Genomic DNA, 23,128 nt, shown 5'->3' on the forward strand with positions numbered 1-23,128 from the left:
TAGTTAAACATCAGCTTTTGGAACTCCCTTATATAAAGCTCTGCATCCTCCTTCACTAACCCATTAAAAATGGATAGGGAGAAACCTAAGGCTAGAAAATCTACTATTCGCACAGGGATTGCGATAGGTTATGCCATGGCAATGATTGGATTTGCTAATGGAATCGGGACAGGAAAATCTGTCACATCACTTGAAGTGGGAAGATTAATCAGGAGGGGAAAAGTACTAGAACTTCCACATCCTGATGGACTTTGATTCACACTAAGGTTAGTAAGACCCCTCCCTTGAATAGGTTCATGACTACTCCTTTTAAGCTAATAGCACCTATTGATTTTAACCCTTCGTTTAGCCCTCTCGGCTCTCTCGTGTTTTTGGAGTTGATCGACTTGACGGATCTCTTCAAACGATACCAACTAACAAGTAGGTCCCAAGAGACCCTAGATTCCAAAACCACCACTTTGAGGCAGCTCTCGGCAGACAAACCACTAATGGGACTAGGCACTGACTATGGCACTAGCCGGACCTCATGCACACAATAGACACCTCCACTACCACATGACCTCGTAGGCCAAGAGCATTTGTAATAACTAAATGCACACTAGATAAATCTAATATTGTGTTTGTAGCTAGATAAGAGTCCTATAATGTGTCCCCCCTGTCCACTTGTAGGACACATCTTAGTAGCCCATCAGGAAGCGAGTCTAGAAAGTGTTGCCCAGCACTCACAAGGAATGTCATGGGGTTTGCAATCAAGGTCTTCTCGAGTCTGCCACGAAGCGGAAGCATCTGGCTGTTCCCGCTTAGGACTGACCTGAATCAAGGTTTTCCTAATAGTCAAGTTTCTAGAAAGTAGCTAGCGTCGAGCTCCAGATGAACCACTTAGCGCAGAAACATCAGGGTCGAAGTAGATTCATACTGCACTTAGTTCAAGGAGAATGGGAAACGAGAGGGATGCGAAGCTCAACCTCTCTGCCCATAAGGCATAGTCCCATTCTGTTCTCCTAAAATAGTATAAATCGGGACTCTAACTCTATTGATTCTAGGTTATCACTATTTTTCTATCAATTCTTTCTAGAGAAAAGTTCCTGGCTAACCGGGACTGCCCATTCCGTAGGACGGAACTAGAGTCACTCCACCACACTTTCCTCAGGTTTCTTTGTTATCTAATTACCTATCACATTTAATTTGACATACAAAAATAGCTTCCTTAATTAACCAATTAAATATTGGTTACTTCATGGAACTTAGACACTGACATAGAAAAACAATGTCAAGTAAGTTTCTTTTTCAACATTTGATATTTATTTATCATAGTCTTTGGAATACATCAAATATCCAGCCCGAAGGCTATTCCATCAATCCTCAGGATTGCTACTCCAAGCTCCGCCCGTTGACTAGTATGAGGGCCTCAAGATCCCTATCTCGAGTCACATCGGCCTCTTATGCAGGATTCGAAGGCAAGGAATTTATGGCCAGAGCCTCCCCTGGCACCCAAGCGTCCTCCTGCTCCAAGCAGCACCCACAAAGAGATCTCTCGCAATGGGTTCGGTCCACGTACCCAATGCAGCTAACAACCACCTTGGATAGGGTCAGGCAGACAGTCGGAGGTAACTGAAATCGCCTCTCCCTCCAAGAATTTAACCTGGAGCATTTAGTTGTTTTTCTTGAATAAGTTCCTTGAGCAAAGAAGTACAAACAATACACCTAAGTGTACAATCACGAGCATTCCAGTGGTCATTCGTATGGCCAATTACTAAGGTGTGATTCGTTTTCCCTGAATACTCCCAACATTCGATCGTGGATCATTCGTGAGTTAGATTGCTTGTTTACTCTATTTCCTTGGGTTAGGGTTTATACCCTGTTGACCCCAAATTGTCACTATCTTAGGTTTCCTTATATTATAGTCAAATAGATACTGGACAACCCTGTCGTCCTAACTTGGTCGATCAATTTGCTTCTTGGCAATTCACCACTTCCCTAAGCTTGACAAATCAGCTCCTAAGAGGGAGTGTTGTAGCAGGGCAATTACTCAATTATTAGAGAACCAATTTGTAATTAGAACTTGCCAACCTTGGTCTAAGATGTAGCAGTGCTAATTTGTGATTTACACGCAAGAGCATATGACCTTGCAAGCTTATTGCACGAGATAGGTGTCAGTACCTAACTTGAGGGATTATATCTCTCATCATACAGTATTTCTTGATCAAGAATACCTCTGATCAAGATATAGGGTTTGGGAGTCCCATTGACCCAATCCAAAACCCTTATCCTACTAGGCTATTAAATGATTTGGCCCTAGGGTCCCTAAATTCCTTGCGAAAGTCTAGCATTTGGTCATCTGATCCTTAGGGTGTGAGAACCCTAGATCATTCTTGCACGGTTGTTTAGATAACCCTAACATTTCATAAATGTAGGTTGAACTTTTAAGAATCGAAAATATTAAATCAGCATCCTAAGTGTGATACTAAGCAAAATTTTATCATAACTTAATCCAACCTAGCACATTGAGGTGACCATCGTATGCCAGCTAATCATACCTTTATGAATTTCATGTAAGCTACTCAATTACACGTGAGCTACTTAGTTGATCTAACCAACTTACGATTAAAGATTATCTTCCCTTTGAAGATGCGAATACTTTCCTGATGTAAGTAATTGCAAGATGTATGAGATGTATCATTCCATGTGAATATGCAATTTCAAGACCATAGGCCTTTTGCCCTTATGCAACTATAGGATCTACAATTATCTTTCTTTTCCTTTCCCTATACGATATTGATTGATATTCAAAACTATTTCTTATAAACCCTACGTTTATGCATCGAATTCAAAACTTTTGTATTTTAATGGAGATGCATCCTTTCCCCAATTGTGAACCTTGATAAAAAAACTCTATGCTTGGGTGCATCATTCCTTCATGACCAGATGCCAATGAATACATCATTGATTTAATCCTTCCTTTACCACTTCACTTAGCCTAAAATGTATCTATCATTTCATGCGAGATGCATACTATATGTTTTTTGTCAAAGTTCATAGATTTTTTCCTTTCATTGCAACTATTTATTCATCATTAAATGACCCTCTACAATTATCCTATATATGATCACAACAAGGAATTTAATACATAAGAGCATCAAGTGCTATATGCCCCTTCCTTTTCAACAATGTGAACCTCCAAATATATAAGAACATCTCAAAAATGCATTTAACCTATATGCGCGATGCAATAAGGACGTCTTTGCACAAGTGCATCTTTATAACTAGTGTATCATGTGTTCAAATTGTGATTACCCTTGACCACGAAAGTGCAAGCATTACAAGTACCTCGTCATGCAACTGAACTTTTTACATCGAAGCAAAATATATAAATTTTCCAATGCATTGAAGTTTTTCTATGTGAATTAAAACATGCTTTATGCATCCTTTCCATGCGAAGATATTTTTCGGAACCTAGGCATTTAGTATCGGAGCGTTGTCCACTCTCGTGCTTGGGGTGGAAGCTCCCGCGTGTGCTCTCGATTTTTTCTTAGGAGCCATTGACGAAATTAATATCGACTCAAAAACTCTCCCTTGGCTCCCTTACGAGTTCCAAATTACTAGCAACCCGGAATCTCCTCCGCAGCGAAGGAATTAAGCTTGTAGGACACGATCTAGGAATCTCGAAAGCCGCGGGTGAACTTGGTCTAGAGGAGCTTCAATAGAAGCTTCTCAAGCTCCTAACTTTTAGGGATGACGTGAATGATGATAATGACAAATGGGATGATGATGGTGAGGATGATGATGAACAAACGTGTGAGGAAGAGGAAGATGATGGCGATGGCAGTAGCCTGATGGCGTGGGCGACAGTTTTGACGACGTGGGCAGCAGCTAACGGCTCTGGTGGCAGGCGCGAACGATGGGTCTTAAGCTTGGGAGTGGGGTTTATATAAGGTGAAGGTGGGGAGGGGGGTGTGGGGGTGGCCACACAGGTGGCAGTTACATGCTCTCCTCCCCATGCCCCTCCATAAGCTCATACATACTCTCTCTCTCCCCGTCATGCAACGAGAGAAGGAGAGGGAGTTTTTAAAAAATTTTGCAATTATTCATTATCCTTTTTCTTGGAGGGGAGTTCCTGGGGTGATTTGCGATTTTGTGAGCCACGGTTTCATATGTACAATGCGGGGGGGTAATATTGTTATTACATGAGGATGGAGCACTTAGGCCAGAGTTTTTTTTTTTTTTTTTTTTGCGGGAGATTACTTCAAATTGCTTTTGCACGGGATCTAGGGCCTTATAATATTTTGTTGTAGAAATATTACATTCTCTCCCCCTATAGGAATCGAGATGTCCTCATCTCGAGAAGATCTGGGGTATTGTTGGTTGAGAATACTTTCATCCATCCAAGTGCTCTTCAGGATAATCTTTCCACTGGATGAGGTATTCTCTCAAGGTCCTAGATCTCAATTGCCTCTCCCTAACATCTAGGATTCTGTCAGGTCATAGCTCAAGGACTCCTTGCCTAGGCATTACAATTTGTTGATCATCAAGCACATGACTAGGGTTAGGCACATACTTTTTCAATAGGCTGACATGGAATACATTATGAACTTTTAGGTTTCAGGGAGTTGAAGTCTGTAAGCATTAGGCCCTAGGCACTTGAGAATCTTGTAGGGTCCACAATAACTTGCACTTAGATTTTTGCACTCACCCAAGGATAGGAAACTCTTCTTTGGATGTACGCGAATGAAGACCATATCACCTTCAATGAAGGATCTGTCTTGCCGTTTCAAGTCCGCGTAAGTCTTTTATCTGTCCTTGGCGGCTTGGATGTCTTGTCTTATTGATTTGATTTGGTCATCCATGTCTTCCAACATCTCCTTTGTAGCTTCCCAAACATTTCGTGACATATTTGAGAACGTCACCTTTGAGCCTATCCCAATAATAGCTCTTCTTGATCGCATTAAGAGTCTTGGCAAAGCCAGGATGTCTTGAGAAAGGGGAGTCATGGGCTTCCCAAAGTATCTTCTGCTTGAGGGATTTGCTTGCCGGGATACACAATCTTGTCCTAAAGTAGACAAGTCCAGTATTGATAGAGAATTCTTGATACTTCATCTTTAGCTTCGGGTCTTGATCTTTGATGGGGATCTCCCTTAGCAATTTCTGATAGGTTGGGTCATGACATGCCTCTTCTCTAGCTAGCTCAAGAATTGGGTTGTTTGGCATTGATACCTTTGTGGCTAGAGATCTTGCTGTTGATGGATCCTACAAGATTAGAGAATTCAGAAATGCCTTGCAACTGAATGCATTGGCAACTACATTCTCCTTTCCAAGCTGGTATTTGATTTCAAAATCATATTCTTCCAGTATTTCAATCCATCGAGGTTGCCTCATATTGAGCTCATTCTGGGTGAAAATCCATTTAAGACTCTTGTGGTCCATCACAAAGGAAAATTTGTTACCTAGCAAGTAGTTTCTCCAAAGTTTGAGAGCATGGATGACAACCAACAGTTCCAAATAATGGGTAGCATAATTCCTTTCATGGCTCTTCGGTTTCCTTGAAGAGTATGCTATGGGATGACCTTCTTGTATAAGCACACATCCTAAGGCAAGTGTGCTAGCATTAATTATCACTTCAAACTCCTTACTAAGATTGGAAAGTTTCAAGATGGGTGCTGATACCAAGCTTTGCTTTAGTTTGTCAAAGCTGGTTTGTTCAGCAGATGACCATACAATTTATACTTGCTTCTTTAGTAGATCAGTCAGAACGCTGCAATCAAAGCATAGTTTTTTATAAAGACCCTGTACCATCCTGTCAAACCAAGAAAACTACGTATTTCTTTGACAGAAGTTGGTGTTGGCCATTCTAGAACATCTCTGACCTTGGCCGAATCCATTGAAATTCATTTCGCTGATACGATGAATCCCAAATATTCAATCTGTCGTTTGAAAAATGCACACTTCTTCTTCTTGGCATAAAGCTTGTGTGCTCTCATTATTTCAAGAACAATGCGAAGTTGGGATTCATGATTTTTTTCCTGCTTAGAGTAGACTAGGGTATCGTCAAAGAAGACGAGTACGAGGTCATCAAGATAGAGCCTAAAGATATCCTACATTAGCCTGTTGAAGGTAGCATGAGCATTTGTCAGCCTGAATGACATGTTTAAGGATTCAAAGTGTCCATACCTTGTGCTGAATGCAGTCTTCGGGATATCTTCTTCCTTGATCCTTATCTGATAATATCCAGACGTGAGATCTATCTTAGAGAAGATCTTTGCACCTTGAAGATGGTCAATAAGTTCATCTATTCTTGGGATGGGGTATTTGTTTTTAATGGTCGATTGATTCAACCCTCTTTAGTCAATGCATAGCTGAAATGTTCCATCTTTCTTCTTCTAGAACAACACTAGAGCTCCCCATGGCGAGCTGCTAGAACGGATGTAGCCCTGGTCTAACAGTTGCTTGAGTTTCTCCTTCAGCTCAATCGCTTTCGAGATAAACATCCTATATGGTCTCTTTGCGAGTGGTGCAGCTCCTGGCGTTAGCTTGATTTTGTGATTAACTTCCCTTTGAGGAGGAATTTTTGTCAGCTCTTCAGGAAATACGTCTGCGTATTCCTTTAACCATGAAGGTTATTTCCTAGATTTCTGATTCTAATCTAGCTTATTTAGTTTAATCAAATAGACATGTAGGCCCTTCCTAACTCCTTTTATTATCCGTGTTGCTTTTGCTAGCTAAATTTTTGGCTTACCAGCCTCTCCTTGAGTTGTAACTAGTTCCCCTTCAAAATTTCGAAATGAGACTTGGCCCTTACCATAGTGTATGTGGGCATCATTGGGTATTAGCCAATCCATTTCGATCAAACATTCGTGGACACCTAGGTTCATTATCCTGAATCTGACCGAAGTCAACCTTCCACTCAGTAGAAATTTCACCTTAGCAGTTTGTCTGGTACAAGAGACCTCTCGACCATTTTCTAATTCCACAAGTAAGATAGATGCATCTATTGTGGCTATTCCTAATCTTTTTACACAGGCTGGTGAAATGAAGGAATGTGTACTGCCACAATCAATCAAAGTTTTGAAGATTTTACCTTGATAATCCGATGGAGTTTGAATCACCAAGAATTGGCGATTCGGGCCTTTCTTGTGAAGAGCGACATGAACCGTTGCCCTCTCAATGTTAGCTTCCATGGATGGATCTTCTTCATCACCCAGCTCCTTGTTGGCAACACTGGAGGTTCTCCCTCTGGCCATGACGGTGGCTCCTTGGAATGGCCCTTGGCATTGTCCTCTACTAAGCTTGGGACACTGCCTTTTGAAGTGTCCAGGCTCGTTGCAATGGAAGCAACAGAGATTTCCACTTAGGACCGACCTAAATCAGGGTCATCCTAGTGGTCAAACTCCTAGAACGACAGCTAGCATCGAAACCCATGAGAACTACTTTATGCAGAAATGCCAGGGTCAAAGTGGATTCATGCTGCACTTGGTTCAAGGAGAATGGGAAATGAGTGGGATGTGAAGCTCAACCTCTCTGCCCATAAGGCATAGTCCCATTCCGTTCCCCTAAAACACCATAAATCGGGATTCTAGTAACCTAAACTCTAGATCAGCGTTTCCTGCTATACATTCCCTTAACTTGCTAAGTTCCCTGCTATCGATTCCATTTGAGAAAAGTTTCCAACTAACCGGGACTACCCATCCGTAGGATGGAACCATGGCCACATCCATCTCACTTTCCTCAAGGTTACTTTAGTTATCTAATTACCTACCACATTTAGTTAGACATGCATAAAATAGCTTCCTTAATTAGCCAATTAGGCACTGGTTCCTTCATGTAATCTTAGCACTTGACATAGAAAAACAATGCCAAACAAGTTCCTTTCCAACATGTTATCTTACTTACCTTTGGAATACGTCCATAAAATCCAGCCCGTAGGCTAATCCATAATCCACCCAAAGGCTATCTAGTAATCCACACAGATTATTAATCCAAGATTCCACCCGTAGACTAGTATGCGAGCCTCGAGATCCAATCCTGAGTCATGTTGGCCTCTTGTGCAGGGCCCATAGGCAAGGGATTTACGGCCAGAGCCCCCTGGAACCCAAGCATCCTCTTGCTCCAAGTATCGCCCAACAGAGAGACCTCTCGCGGTGGGTTTGGTCCACATTCTCGACGCGGCTAACAACTCCCTTGGTTAGGGTCAAGCAGACAATCGGGGGTAACTGATGCTGCCTCTCCTTCAAGCCTTCAACCTGAAGCATTAATTAACTTTCCATCTTTTAGTTCCTTGAGCAAACAATGCAAAAAGTGCTCCTAAACTGTTACAAGCACAATCAATCCAGTGGTTGTTTACTTAGCCAACTGCTAAGGAGTGAATCCTTCTCTCTGGAGGAATGCATCTAGCATTCGATTCGGGATCAATTGCGGCTTGGCAAGATCCCCAAGGGTTTGTTTGTTCACCCTTTTGTCCTTGGGTTAGGGCCATATCCTGTTAACCCAGCTTAACCAATACCTTAGGTTTCATAAATTAATAGTAAATCCTAACGACCATGTCGCTCTGACTTGATTGATCCGTTGCTTCCAATCAAACACCTAAATTTCCTTAACTTGGCAAATCAGCCCAAGAAAGGTGATGTAGCAGGATGACTACTCATCCTCTTGCAAGTTAGACTTGTGCTAGAACCTACCAATCTCATTCCAAGGAATGGCAAATCCATCTTGTGATTAAACCACAAAGCCGTGCGATATTGTAACTTGTTGTACAAGTGTCGCACCTAACTCATGGGATTATTTCACCCATTGAATGGTGTTTCTTGATCAAGGAGTTATGTTTAGACAAGACGAAGGATTTGGGGTGTCTTCTTACCCCACCCAACCCTAATTATACTAGGCCGACGGTCCTAGCGTTTCCAAACATTCTGTGAATGTGGGTAGGACCTTCGGGTTTAAGGGCTTCGACTTGGCCTCCAAGTATGATACTATGCTGCTAGTACTTGAGGTATTTATCGTATCGACCAGTTATGCCTATACGAATCCCTTGCAGTTTAGGTGATTTAGATAAATTGACTTACTTGTCTTGCAACAAATGCGATTCTTTCCTAGAGATGTTAACCTTATTCTAAGGTGTAAACAGATACTAGATACCACATTTCATGCAAGTATAGATTTATTACATCTATGTTCTATATGGTATGCAATAACCCTTTACTTTTCTTACTAAAGTCATGACAACTGATAACTTGCATGAAACCTAATAGGGTTTACATCAAAGACTCATGCCTACAACCCTTTTGTCTAAGCTTTAGAATTTCATGCTTTGATAAACCATGCAATCTTTTCCAAATGCAACTCGATGAAATGAAATTTACAAATATGTAACATGCGACCCTTAGATACGACATCATAAATGAAGTTCATGCAAAACTAAGGCCAGTGTTGACTTAATCCATTTCCAAGCATCTTTTGCATGCAACTTGCAATGTCCATTGTTTCATTTTCATGCCGTGCAACGGACGTTAACAATTCTTTCCATGCGAGTCATAACAAGAAGTTATTGTCTAAATGCAAGACACTATTTTCCTTCTTGGCCACTGCACTTAACAATTTACTCTTTAACCCTAGGCAATATGCATTTTAGACTTCCACTTTGAAAATGCATGATAAGGCAATTTGTGACTAAGTTCATAGGGCAAGTAAGATTTACATTCATAACTTTGGAGATGTAGATGATCCAATTGCATGATATGCACCAATCTTTATCTATCATTCAAAGAGATAATTTATTAAATGTACTTTTATCACTACCACAGGAATTAATGATAAGCGTAAATTGCATTCTCCCTATGGAATTAAGCATGTTCAAAGCATTTCTTATACATGGGATTAAATTCGAAAAACTTGGGCTTGTGGATCCACGAAAATGTCCACATGTATGTTTGGGGAGAAAGCTCCTGTGGGTGCGCCTTGCATCTTCTTGAGAGCCATCATTGATGACTTGAACTCTGCGGATTCCTTCTAGCCTCTAATCTCACTTTGCGAGACTGCCTGTAGGTCGATACCTCCTCCTTGCATAGGAATAGGAGCTTTGTGAACCTGGTTTTAAACCCGAGGAAGGGCATGTAGGAACAAGGCCTATGGGCCTTATCCCTCTAAGAAGCTTCTGATTTTTTTGAATAGAGCGGACATGGTCCCAATGATTGGGAGAGAGGGAAGGATTGACAATAGTAGGGGGAAAATGGCAGCAGTAGGCAGGCGCTGTGGGGCCGCGGCATTTCTCACGGCAGCGGCACAGCAGTCCCTCCTCCTCTCTCCACGGCATGGTGGCAGGTGGTCAGGTGACGGCAGCGTTCCCCTTATCGTCCCTCCCCTCAAGGCGTAAGGGGTGTTTTTATAGGCCAAGGGGGGAAGAGACTCCACACACATGGAGCCCCCCCATGCTTCCCTCTTCTCCCATGCATTTCCACCTCAACAAGCTCCCCATACTCTTCTCCTACTCCCTCTCCTCTAGCCATGCATCAGCTAGGGAAAGGGATAATTAGGTATAAAATTTTTCATAAATTTACATTATTATCCATTTGCCCCTTCAAAAAGGGTATTCTCCCGCAGGTTTTTATGGTCTTCAACCATGGCCTCGATTTCACAATGTGAAATCCTCATTTTTACGCATGCGGGGTACAGATTAATCTACTGATAATTATGGTGTGGCAGATAACCTTGCATAGGTTTTATGCGGCATGCGGGGAGTCAAGTTCAACAATATTTTTGAGCAAAAATATTACATTCTCTCCCCCTTGGAGGAATCAAGATGTCCTCAATTTGAGAAGAACTGGGGGTATTGTTGATACAGAGTGCTTTCATCCATCCAAGTGGCATCTTCCTCGGCATAATCTTTCCATTGGACGAGGCATTATCTCAAGGTTCTAGATCTCAATCGTCTCTCCCTAACATCTAAGATCCTGTCAGGCTATAGCTCAAGGACTCCTTGGCTAGGCATTACAACTTGTTGGTCATCAAGTACATGGCTAGGATTAGGTACATACTTCTTCAGTAGGCTGATGTGGAATACATTATGAACCTTTAGGTTCTCAGGGAGTTACAGTCCATAAGCATTGGGTCCTAGGAACTTGAGGATCTTGTAGGGTCCACAATACCCTGGACTTAGCTTCTTGTAATCTCCTAAGGATAGGGAACTCTTCTTTGGGCGTACGCGAATGAAGACCATGTCTCCTTCAGCGAAGGTTCTATCTTGATGTTTCAAATCCGAGTATGCCTTTTGTCTATCCTTGGTAGATTGGATGTCCTGTCTTATTGACTTCATTTGGTCATCCATATCATTTCCAGCATCTGCCTTGAAGCTTCAACTCTCAAGGTTGGATCCGAGAAGTTTGTAGGACTTTGACAGTCATGCCCATACAATGCTTGAAAAGGGGTCATATGAATTCTTACTTTGTTGGTAAGAAGCATTGTAGGTAAACTCAACCAGTGGCAAGTATCGAATCCACCTTTTTGGTTCACAGCAGCAGTGTGCCCTTAGTATGTCCTCGATGACTTGGTTGACTCGCTCCGTTTGACCATCGGTTAAGGGATGGTAAGCTATACTAAAACAGAGTTGAGTCCCAATAGCTTCAAAGATAGCTCTCCAAAAGTGTGATGTGAAGAGAAAATCACGATCACTAATGATTCTTCTGGGCAACCCATGCAGTTTGAATATCTCCATGAATCTTGCAATGTCAGAGGCTTTATAGTTTGTCTTAACAGGAATAAGATATACAACCTTGGTGAGCATTTCCACCACAACCATAATGGAGTTGTATCCTCTCTGAACTTGGGGTAGACCAATAACAAAGTCCATACTGATGAATTCTCATTTCATTTGGGGAATGTCAAGTGGTTGCAACTTTCTTGGCATTTTGACATGTTTGGCCTTAATACGTTGACAAGACAAACACTCAGTGACATATTTGAGAACGTCACCTAAGCCTCTCCCAATAGTAGCTTTTCCTGACTACATTGAGGATCTTGGCATAGCCAAGATGTCTTGAGAAAGGGGAATCATGAGCTTCCCAAAGTATCTTTTGCTTGAGTGACTAGCTTGTTGGTATACATAATCTCACTCTATAGTAGACAAGCCCACTATTGATAGAGAATTCTTGATACTTAGCCTGTAGCTTCGGGTCTCGATCCTTGATAGGGATCTCCCTTAGCATCATTTGATAGATTGGATCATGGCATGCTTCTTCTATAGCTAGCTCAAGTATTGGGTTGTTTGGCATGGATACCTTTGTGGCTAGAGATCTAGCTGCTGATGGATTTTGCAAGATTAGAGAATTAAGGAATGCTATGCAGTTTGAGTGCATCGGCAACTACATTCTCCTTTCAAGGCCGGTATTTGATTTCAAAATCATACTTCTCTAGTACTTCAATCCACCGACGTTGCCTCATGTTGAGCTCATTCTAGGTAAAGATCCACTTGGGACTTTTATGATCCGTTACTAGGGTAAACTTGTTACCCAATAGGTAGTGTCTCCAAAGCTTGAGGACATGGATAACAGCTAACAACTCTAGATCATGGGTAGCATAATTCTTCTCATGGCTCTTCAAATTCCTTGAAGAGTATGCTACAGGATGACCTTCTTACATAAGCACACATCCTAAAGCAAGTGTGCTAGTATCCATTACGACTTTGAACTTCTTACTAAGGTCTAGAAGTTTCAAGACAGGTGTTGATACCAAACTTTGCTTTAATCTATCAAAGCTAGATTTTTCAGCACAGGTGACCATACAATTGATGTTTGCTTCTTCAGTAGATCCGTCAGAGGTGCTGCAATCAAAGCATAGTTTTTTATAAAGATCTTATACCACCCTATCAATCCAAGAAAACTGTGTATTTCCTTGACAGTTGTTGGTATTGGCCATTCTAGAACATCTCTGACTTTGGCCAGATCCACTGAGATTCCTTCTGCTAATACAATGAATCCCAGATACTCAATCTGTTGTTTGAAGAATGCACACTTCTTCATCTTGGCATAAAGCTTGTGTGCCCTCATTGTCTCAAGGACAATCTGAAGCTGGGGTTCATGATCTTCTTCCTGTTTGGAATAGACTAAGGTATCGTCAAAGAAGATGAGTACAAGGTCGTCAAGATATGGCCTAAAGATATCTTGCATTAACCTATTGAAGGTGGCAGATACATTCGTCAGCCCGAATGACATGCCTAGGAACTCAAAGTGTCCATATCTTGTGTTGAATGCCGTCTTTGGGATATCTTCTTCCTTGATCCTTATCTAATAGGACCTGAGATCAATCTTGGAGAAGAACTTCGCACCTTGAAGACGATCAAGAAGTTCATCTATTTTGGGAATATGATACTTGTTCTTAATGGTTGATTGATTCAACCCTCTGTAATCAATACACAGCCGAAGTGTTCCATCCTTCTTCTTCTAGAACAGCACTGGAGCTCCCCATGGCAAACTGTTGGGACAGATGTAGCCCTGATCTAACAGTTGCTTGAGTTGCTCATTCAACTCAATTGCTTTCGGGATGGACATCCTATATGGCCTCTTTGCGATTGGTGCAGCTCCTGGCACTAGCTTAATTTCATGATCAACTTCCCTTTGATGCGGAAGTTCTGTCAGTTCTTCAGGAAATACGTCCATGTACTCCTTTAGCCATGAAGGTTCTTCACTAGACTCCTGCTTCTAATCTAGCTTATTAAGATTAATCAAGTAAACAGATAGTCCCTTTTTTAACTCCCTTTATTATCCGAGATGCTTTGGCTAATTGAATTTTTGGCTTTCCAACCTCTCCTTGAGTTGTGACCAATTTCCCTTTAGATTTTCAAAAGGAAACTTGGCCCTTTCCACAATGAATGTGGGTACCATTGGGTTTAAGCCAATCCGTTCCGAGTAAACACTCGTGGATACCTAGATTCATGACCCTGAATCTGACCGAAGTCGACTTTCCTCTCAGTAGGAATTCCACATTACATTACATTTCATACTCAACTCAGCTTTGAGCCAAGTTTCCAAATCACTTTACTTCTTTATCAATATTCATAGACAAGACAATCATTGATAAAAAGAAGTCTTATTTCATTCATATGGACGTAGCCCTTTCGAAGTACAATTATTCTTGGGGGGATAAAACAAGCTGATACATTAATTCGAGGAGAATAAGATGTTGCATTCAGCTACGAGAACTGTGTAATAGTATGGGTTGGGGTCTTAGATTTTCAAGAATCGATAAGTCATTGGAAGATTAGAGTATCTTTTCCTTTGGTACCCATTCTTCTTGTAACGTCCCAACACCTTAATTTGGTCGACAGGGATTACTCGAGTCACTTCCCCATACACATACCTATTTTGGTTAACCCTTTGACCTCTAACATGTAGGGTCGCGTTTGTGTGAGCCTCAACAAAGACAAACAGCTTCACGATCCTTAGGTCCTCCATCCACTTGATTCTCTTCAAGTTGGTTTGAAGGTATGCAAGTCGGTGGGCAGCTATATAATAGATCCTTGAAATACCCATCCATCTCCGTTCCATGTACAAGGGTGATGGATTGTAAATGCGGTCTAGGATATTCATCATATCGAGCCTTTGTTGATAATGTGAAGTACGCATCGCGGTCATAAACATGACCTGGAACACCATGAATCTATTCCATGCTTCATGACTCTTCAAGAGAGCATCGATAAGTAAGGAAATGTTCTTAACAGCAATATCTGTTTTACTTTATCTTATTAAGTTTTCTTGTAAAGACAGATCCTTCATTGGTTCGCTCTAATACCAATTGTAATGTGTCCACCTGTTCGCTTTCAAGACACGTCTTAGCAGCCCATTGGGAAGAGGGTTTAAAAAGCTCCGCTCGGCACTCCCATGGAATGTTACGTTGTTTGCGATCTAGGTCTTTCCGAGTTTGCCACGTAGCAAAAGTATTCCGGCCGTTCCCACTTAGGACCGACCTAAATCAGGGTTATCCTAGTGGTCAAACTCCTAGAACGGCATCTAGCGTCGAACTCAGGCGAATCACTTTACGCAAAAACATTAGGGTAGAAGCGAATTCATGTTGCACTTGGTTCAAGGAGGATGGGAAATGAGAGGGATGTGAAGCTCAACCTCTCTGCCCATAAGGCATAGTCCCATTCCGCTCCCCTAAAACAACATAAATCAGGATTCTAGTAAGCTAAACTCTAGGTTAGGGTTGCCTATTGTACATTCCCTTAACTTACAAAGTTCCCTGATGTCGATTCCATTTAAGAAAAGTTCTCGACCAACCGAGACCACCTATCCGTAGGACGGACCCATGGCCACATTCACCGCACTTTCCTCAAGGTTGCTTTAGTTGTCTAATTACCTACCACATTTAGTTAGACACGCATAAAATAGCTTCCTTAATTAGCCAATTAGAAACTGGTTCCTTCACGTAATCTTAGCACTTGACATAGAAAAACAGTGCCAAACAAGTTCCTTTCCAACAGGTTATCTTACTTATCTTTGGAATACATCCATAAAATCCAGCCTATAGGCTAATCCATAATCCGCCCGAAGGCTATCCAGCAATCCATAGGGATTACTAATCCAAGATTCCGCCTGTAGACTAGTAGGCGGGCCTCGAGATCCAATCCTGAGTCACGTTCGCCTCTTGTGCAGGGCCCAAAGGCAAGGGATTTACGGCCAGAGCCCCCCTGGCACCCGAGCCTCCTTGAGAGAGGAGTTTTGAGCCCTGATGTGCCTAAAATTTGCCAAAAAATTTGAAATTTAGGGGAAAAATATTTAACATTGAAGGCGGCGGTTGTAGCTAATACGATTTTAAGCACCAACAATTGAAAGACGGCTTTTAAAAGGCGTCCGAGTGACACTTGTGGATTTTTGATAATTTTTTCGACTGCCGTGCTAGATGTCAGGAGCTACCATACAGTGCAGGATGCTAAGCTGGACGCGCAGGATTTTTTAGAGCTCGAATCGGAGTCCAGACGAGAAAAGGGCCACAAATGGGCCAAGATATGAAAAGGTGACTAAACTTAGGACCAAAAGGGGGGTGCCCTTTGGGACCTTGACCCCCCCCTAAAATTTTATGAAGAAATCATGAAGAAGAAGAGCATGGCGACGTGATGTAGCAACGGCCCAAAATTGTGCCCTCTCTCCTCATGATGGTGATTCCTGGCTGTGAAGAACCCATCCAACTGACAATGCCCAGCATCTTCTCCCTCTTGGCTGATGCTATCGCCGATCTTCGCGCGAGGAATGGCTGCCCAGATGAAGAGAACAGATTCTAGTCTTTCTCTCTCCTCCCTCTCTCTCTTCTCTATGGGTTGTTCATGTGTACCATCTTGATGAAGGAATTGGTGAAGGAGAATGAAGGAAATGGTGATGAAGATTGATAGAGATGCTGAAGATTGAAGTACAGCATTGGATTGAGAGCAATGGAGGCTCCATTTGCTGATTATGAAGTCATTCAAGACGTCTCGGGTTATGTAAAAACATGGTATGATCATTTTCATGAAGAAAATGAAGGATTTTTGATAGTTTATGATGATAATTATATTCTTATTGGATGAAAATTTGTGTGTGTTGTTTGCATCATGAGTAATTGCTGTGTATCAGAAAATCTTGGTTTTACAATGATTTACATGTTTTATTTAATTCTCGCAAACCCGAAATGTGATCTTTAAGTGGCAAAATTGTAGTTTTTCCGTTTTGGGTGGGAAAAATCTGTTCCCATATGGGAAATATGGAAGATAAATTGAACGTTAGTATGCTAAAGTGATTGGAACAAGAAAACCAGAAAATAGCATATTGTTATTGCCAAATAAATCAAGAAAATGAAAAAAATAAGAAAAAAAAAAGAAATACGTCTTGAAAAAATATAATGATTGTTTGTGGATGTATGGTAGTGGCAAAGCATGAGGTTTGGCCTCATTTTGCCCTATCTCCTTGTCAAAGTTTGTGATTTATTGCTTTTTATACATCAAAACATGACAAAATGAACCTCTACACCTATGCAACGAAAGCAATACCTAAATGTAGGGGGTTGGGATGTTTGAATGGTGTGATTTGCGTGCTGATTTTCTGATGCATATCTTGTCATAGAGTTTGTGGTATGTTAATTAAGAGGATAGTAGCACGAGTCTTATCTCGGTGCTATCCTTTCATCGCTGCAACGGGTTAGTAAATGCATTATAAAGCCTGATTGTGCACCACGTGTTTCTGATTTAAAATGATGTTTGAGCACTTTACAATCATTCACTTTGCATGTACATGACGATCATGGTATCGCAATAAGAAAGCCTGGATGTATAGCACCTGTGTCCAATGACAATGACCCATGCTTGAGTGTGAAAGGTATCCTAAGCCGTAGGATAGACCTTCGTTTCTTGTGGGATTATTTGGTAAGGATACATGGTATATCTCCTGGATTACTTGCGAAATGAAGAGTGGAGTTTGTTCGTTTATTCTGTATATTGAGCAACGCATCAAGGGACCAATCCTTACGATATAGGAGAGCTGCAGTGGGACCGCGGTGTTTCTACCGAGAGGTTGCCTCCCATGATTATCATGGTATTTATGGCCAATGTGTATGGGTTCTCTCTCTGTGGAGTTTATAGACTACAAAACTATAAAACTATAAACGCATAGATTAGGCTTTAGGACACTCCGTCCTTTAGCAGCAGATAGAAGCTCCTGGTCCGCGAGGCTATGAGGGTATGTTTGTTTGTTATGAGCATGAGGTCCTGCTAGTGTCATAGCCAATGTTGGCCCATTTAAGGTCCCATCAGTGGTGGTCTCTGCTGGGAGTTGCCAATAAGTGGTGGTTCGCCAATCTAGGGTTTTTAGGGACCAAAAAGTTGGTTTATGTCCTCTGACAAGGACCGTCAAGCCAAAATACAAAAAGCAGAACGTGTTGAGAGGGCTAGACAGCGGTTGGAGATTGTAAGTCACTATTCTCCTCAAAGGAGTAGCCTGATACGCATAAGAGGCAGTGGTCTTAGTAACCCAACTACTGCACATAGTCCTTTAGGTGCAGGAGGAAGCGCAAGTTCTTCCTCTCTTCCACCAAGTCAACCCACTTCAAGTGGGGGTGTGATTCCATCAGTTCAAACTTCTATTGTCAATCCGATTGTTGCCATGGCACAACCCATTGCAATTCCTGCAGGGATACCTGGATCTACCAGCTACAGGAGTTCCTTTGCCCATTTTTAATGGGTTAGCCGAAGAAGATGCGAAGTTTCACATTTGTGAATTGCAAAGACTAATGTTTAATTACCATATCCAAGATTAGGGACATCTTATGATGTTCTTTAACATTACATTAAAAGGAAGGGTTGTATGCAGCTTTCCGAGGAGAGTATGCCCCTGAAAGAGGTGGCCAATACTGGTTGTGTGTTTTGAATGTAACACGCCAAGACCCCCATGAGAATGTGAAAGCCTATGCCAAGAAGCTTAAGAAGTATTTCGTAAGTTACAAACTTACATTCCTATTCCGCTAGCTGTCCAGTTGCAATACTTCTTGCATGAATTAGATTTCAATATTCAGGTACAATTGAGCAGTATGGCTTTGGTTGATATAGACACCGCCATTGGGCGAGCAGGAGTAGAGTCATGATTACAAATGGCCTACTCCTCTTGAATAAATCTTAATGCGGGTTTAGTACCTGGAGGCAATTTACCATTGATAAATGGAAGTCAAGGGATGCCTATGAATAACCCTAATGGGAGAGGAAGCATGGTTCAAAATGTACCTTTGCTGCCAACTCCTCCGAGTGTGACTCTGCCTATGGCTAGTCAGTTGGCTCCACCAAATGTTGGAGGTCAAGTTTCGAACCCTAATGTTATTCTTGTGAGTCAACAACCAATGCCCAATCAAATTGTTAGGCCCATAGAATGATGGATAGACGATCAAGGCTATGAGTTGAGTGCATCTAATGTCCTTGGCGAAGTTAAGGATATGATGAAGCACTACATTGACATGATTTCTGAACAATATCGGCAAATAGCTGTTGACGTCAATTTCTTGAAGAAGCACCAGAATCTAATAGGGAGTCGACGCCCTGAAGAGGGTGGTCCCTCAAGATTCAACTATAAATGGTGTGGTGGACAACATTTTCCTAGAAACTATCCAAATGTTAAATGTGATATCTGTGGGAAGTCGGGCCATTTAGCCGCTACCTATTGGAGTAAGATTAGTTCCCTCCAACAAGGGAGTAAATAGCCAGGTCCAGTTAATCATAGAGAGCAAGGTTATATATAACCTCCAGCAAAATGATGAACCAAGACAAATACTGCAAAGGGAAAATACCACTATAGAAGAGTTGCCATAAGGCAATGGAGTTAGCCTTATTGAGATTGTATTCATCAATGCCGCTGAAACCTCTAACCTACGAGCCGTGACAAGAGGCCAAAAGGCTAAAGAGGGTGATAAAGATAATGCAAAACCAGTCGAGGGAAACCCTAAGCAAGGGGATAAGGGGATGCAAGTCCTGAATCCTGGCGTGGAAGGTGGACCTCTAAGGCCTGTTGACAAAAAAAGTCGATCCTAAGAAGGATGAGGAAGGTGCCAAGAAAGAAGGCAAGAGCTAAAAAATAAGCACCAAAACCAGTCCCGAGACCAAAAGAAAGAATGGTTTGGCAAGAAAAGAGAGCGTTGGCTACCTATCATGATTTTGATTTAGCAAGTTCTCTTTGCAAAGTCAAACTAGATGTAAACCTCTTACAGTTGATTAAATTATCCCAAGGAGTACGCAAGGAATTCAAGAAGATCCTACGTATTGGGTATATTGTAGAACCTTTGGGTATAGCACGAGTAGAGGAAGATTGGTTTAATCATGCTAAAAAGAATTGCCCTAGGGTTCCAACGTACGTGGATGGAATATTAGTAGAACATGCTATCGTAGACACTGGGTCCTCCGTCAATATCATGAGTTCAGAGTTGATCGAGAGGTTGGGTCTAGGCATCCAAAAAGATAGCTCCACCCTTCTTAGAATGACTGATGATAGTCTAGGGCAACCAGAAGGTTGCGTTACTAAAGTCCATCTTACAGTTGCAAGTGTAGAATGCTTCTTGGACTTTAGGGTGATAAGATTTGCAGGATGTCCTAGCTATTGAGTCTTGCTAGGTAGGCCTTGGATCTTATGAACAGACTGTCAAGTCGATATACCTACCGGTGTCGAGTGGTTCTAGGTAGAGGTGCTAATTGAGTAATAGTCGATGCTTACCCTGAGTCTCCTCAGAGTGAGAGAGCTCCTTTATCCTCTACTGAATTAGAAACAACAGATGATCCATCTGGTAGTGAGACATCATCCAGTGATGAATCTAGAGAGGGGTCTACTACAGAGGATATTTATCAGATAACTCTAAATGAGCCGATAGAGCTACAAGATAGGATAAGAGATGCAGATGTGATTGAGTTAGGCCTTGGTATGCCGAATGATTCATGGCCAATTAAATTAGGTTCCATGCTCAGTTCAGCAGAAAGGGAGGACTATGTGTCCTTGATTCAAGAGCTGCGATATCTTTGCTTGGAGTTATGATGAGCTGAGAGGCATTCCTCCTAGCTTGGGTGTTCATACTATTCCTGTAAAAGAAAGCAGTCGTCCTGTGCGTCAGAAAGTAAGGCATATGCCTTTTGAATTGAGAGACGAGTTGTTTAAGGAGTTACAGAAGTTACGAAAAGATGGTTTAATCTTCCCGGTACGGCATACGGAATGGTGTTCACACCAATTGTCATCAGGAAGAAGAAAAACAACCAGATCACTATGTGTAAAAAATTTTGTATCGCTCTTAACCCATGGAAGTGTGTCTTTGGAGTGCCTGATGGGCTATTGATAGGCCATGTGGTCAGTTCAGTAGGGATCGCAATTGACCCTGAAAAGATCAGGGTTATAGTTACTATGAGTCTACCACGCACTCCAAAAGAGATACATAGCTTTCTGCCATCGATAGGGTACTATCGGAGATTTATAAATGCCTTAGCAAAAAGGATGTTGCCATTAACAAACTTATTATCCTTTAGCTATCTATTTGTATGGAGCGACCCTTGTAAGGTAGCTTTTGAGGATGTGAAACAAGAGCTAGTAAAAGCACTAGTTTTAAAAGCACCTAAAAGAGGCGAGGTATTTTATATATTTTCAGCAGCCACCATGCATAGTATCAGCTGCTCTTTAGCCCAAATCTAGGAGGAAAAGTGGTATCATCCGATAGCTTTTGCAAGTCAAAAATTGGGCATATAAAAAATTAACTACACCTATATGGAGAAGTTGTGCCTTGCGATGGTCTTTGCAACTAAAAAATTCAGGCACTACATCCTCTTTGAGAAGGTAGTTTTCTATACAAAGGCGGAAGGGCTTAGATTACTTATGAACAAGCTGCAACCACCTGATTGTTTGGCAAAGTGGTTAATCACTTTGCAGGAGTTCGATTATGAGATTAAAAGTAAGCCATCGAGGTTGCAAGGTATTGTGGAATGATTTGTGGATTTCAGGGAGCCAAAAAAACTTTGGCTGAAGGAAGTGATATTGAAGAAATGTTTAAAATTGATATGGCTTCTATCCCATCTTGGTATGCTGCTATCACGCATTATCTATCAACATGAGAGACTGGAGTTGGTTTATCAAAATCTGAAAAGAGAAAAATCAAACAACAGGCTTTGAAGTTTTTCTTGATTGCAGGAATACTATATCGGTAGGGTGTTGACGATATCTATCACCGATGTGTGATGCTTGACAAGGTTCCTTTCATCTTGGAAGAGTGCCATGACTCTGCGTGTGGAGGACACTTCGTGGGACGGTTGATGGCACAGAAAGCTTTAAGAGCTGGATATTGGTAGTCGTCCATCTTCCAAGATTCCTTTGAGTACGTTAAGAGATGTGATACCTATCAAAGACATGACAACAGAGAGAATAGTAAACATCCACTTACGCCTATCATGGCTATCCTTCCATTCGAGAAGTGGGGTATTGACTTTGTGGGTCCTATCACCTCGTCGTCTACTACTTAGAAGAGGTACATTATAGTAGCAACTGATTATTTCACAAAATGATCAGAAGTGCGGGTGACGAGGTAGGACAATGCAAATGAGACTGCAAGTTTTCTTTTAGAGCAGATTATTTGCCGTTTCGGTCCACCGAAGGAACTAGTATCGGACCGTGGAACCCACTTTTTGAATAAAGTGATCAAAAGCCTGACTAAAACTTGGCAAATCAAGCACAACAAAATGACCCCTTATAATCCGCAAGGCAACGGGCAAGTCGAAAGTACTAATAAGCAGCTTGTGGGTATCTTGTCTAAAATAGTCTCAGAGAAGAAACGAGACTGGGATAGAAAGTTGTATGTGGTAGTATGGGCATATAATACAATGTTCAAGCGAGCTACTGGCCATACTCCATTTAAATTAGTTTATGGGAAAGAGTGTGTGTTACCCCTTGAAATCGAGTTGCCAACCATACGGTTTGCAATTAACCACTCTTTACGAGATGAGGATTCACTCTTTGAACGTTTCACGACCATAGCCCATCTGGATGAACTGAAATTGCAAAACTTATTATACCATGAGGTAGCTAAATGTTGAATGAAGCAGTTGCACGACCTTAAAGCAAAGAAGTATACCTTTAAAAAATGGCAATTAGTTCTGTACTACGATGCCCATGGAAGCTGTTTCCAGGGAAGCTGGAACCTAGATGGGATGGCCCCTACAAGATTGTCAAGCTAGGAAAAAATAGGTCTACGGCTCTACTAGCTGATCTGCAGGGAGTAGAGTTTAAAAATAAGGTTAATCTTAATAAGATTAAACCTTATTATTTCTAAGTATGCTAATACGAAGAAATGCATTGCAGGTCCATGCTGGGGCTAATTTGAGACCTGCAAAAGAGCTTAAAGCTGGTTGATGGGGCAGTTAATTCCTTATTTGGAGCACCCATATCTGGAGTAGAGATACCATCAGGGAAAACTTATCTAGTGGAGCAAAGGATACAAAATGATTGAGCAAGAAGATGGAACCTTTGTGTGGGAGATCAAATTCTTCTGTCATCATTGCTTACAATTGTTGACAAGTATCCCTATTGAGTTTAATGAAGAAGGTGGGATGGAGCCGTTAGTTCATCCTCTAAACATGTTAAACTTTGACTATCATAATTACGAATAGAGGAGTTCG

Source organism: Lygodium microphyllum, chromosome 20, assembly GCF_053477565.2.
Source record: "Lygodium microphyllum isolate KBCC chromosome 20, Lygodium_microphyllum_v1.1.10, whole genome shotgun sequence".
Taxonomy (NCBI): Eukaryota; Viridiplantae; Streptophyta; class Polypodiopsida; order Schizaeales; family Lygodiaceae; genus Lygodium; species Lygodium microphyllum.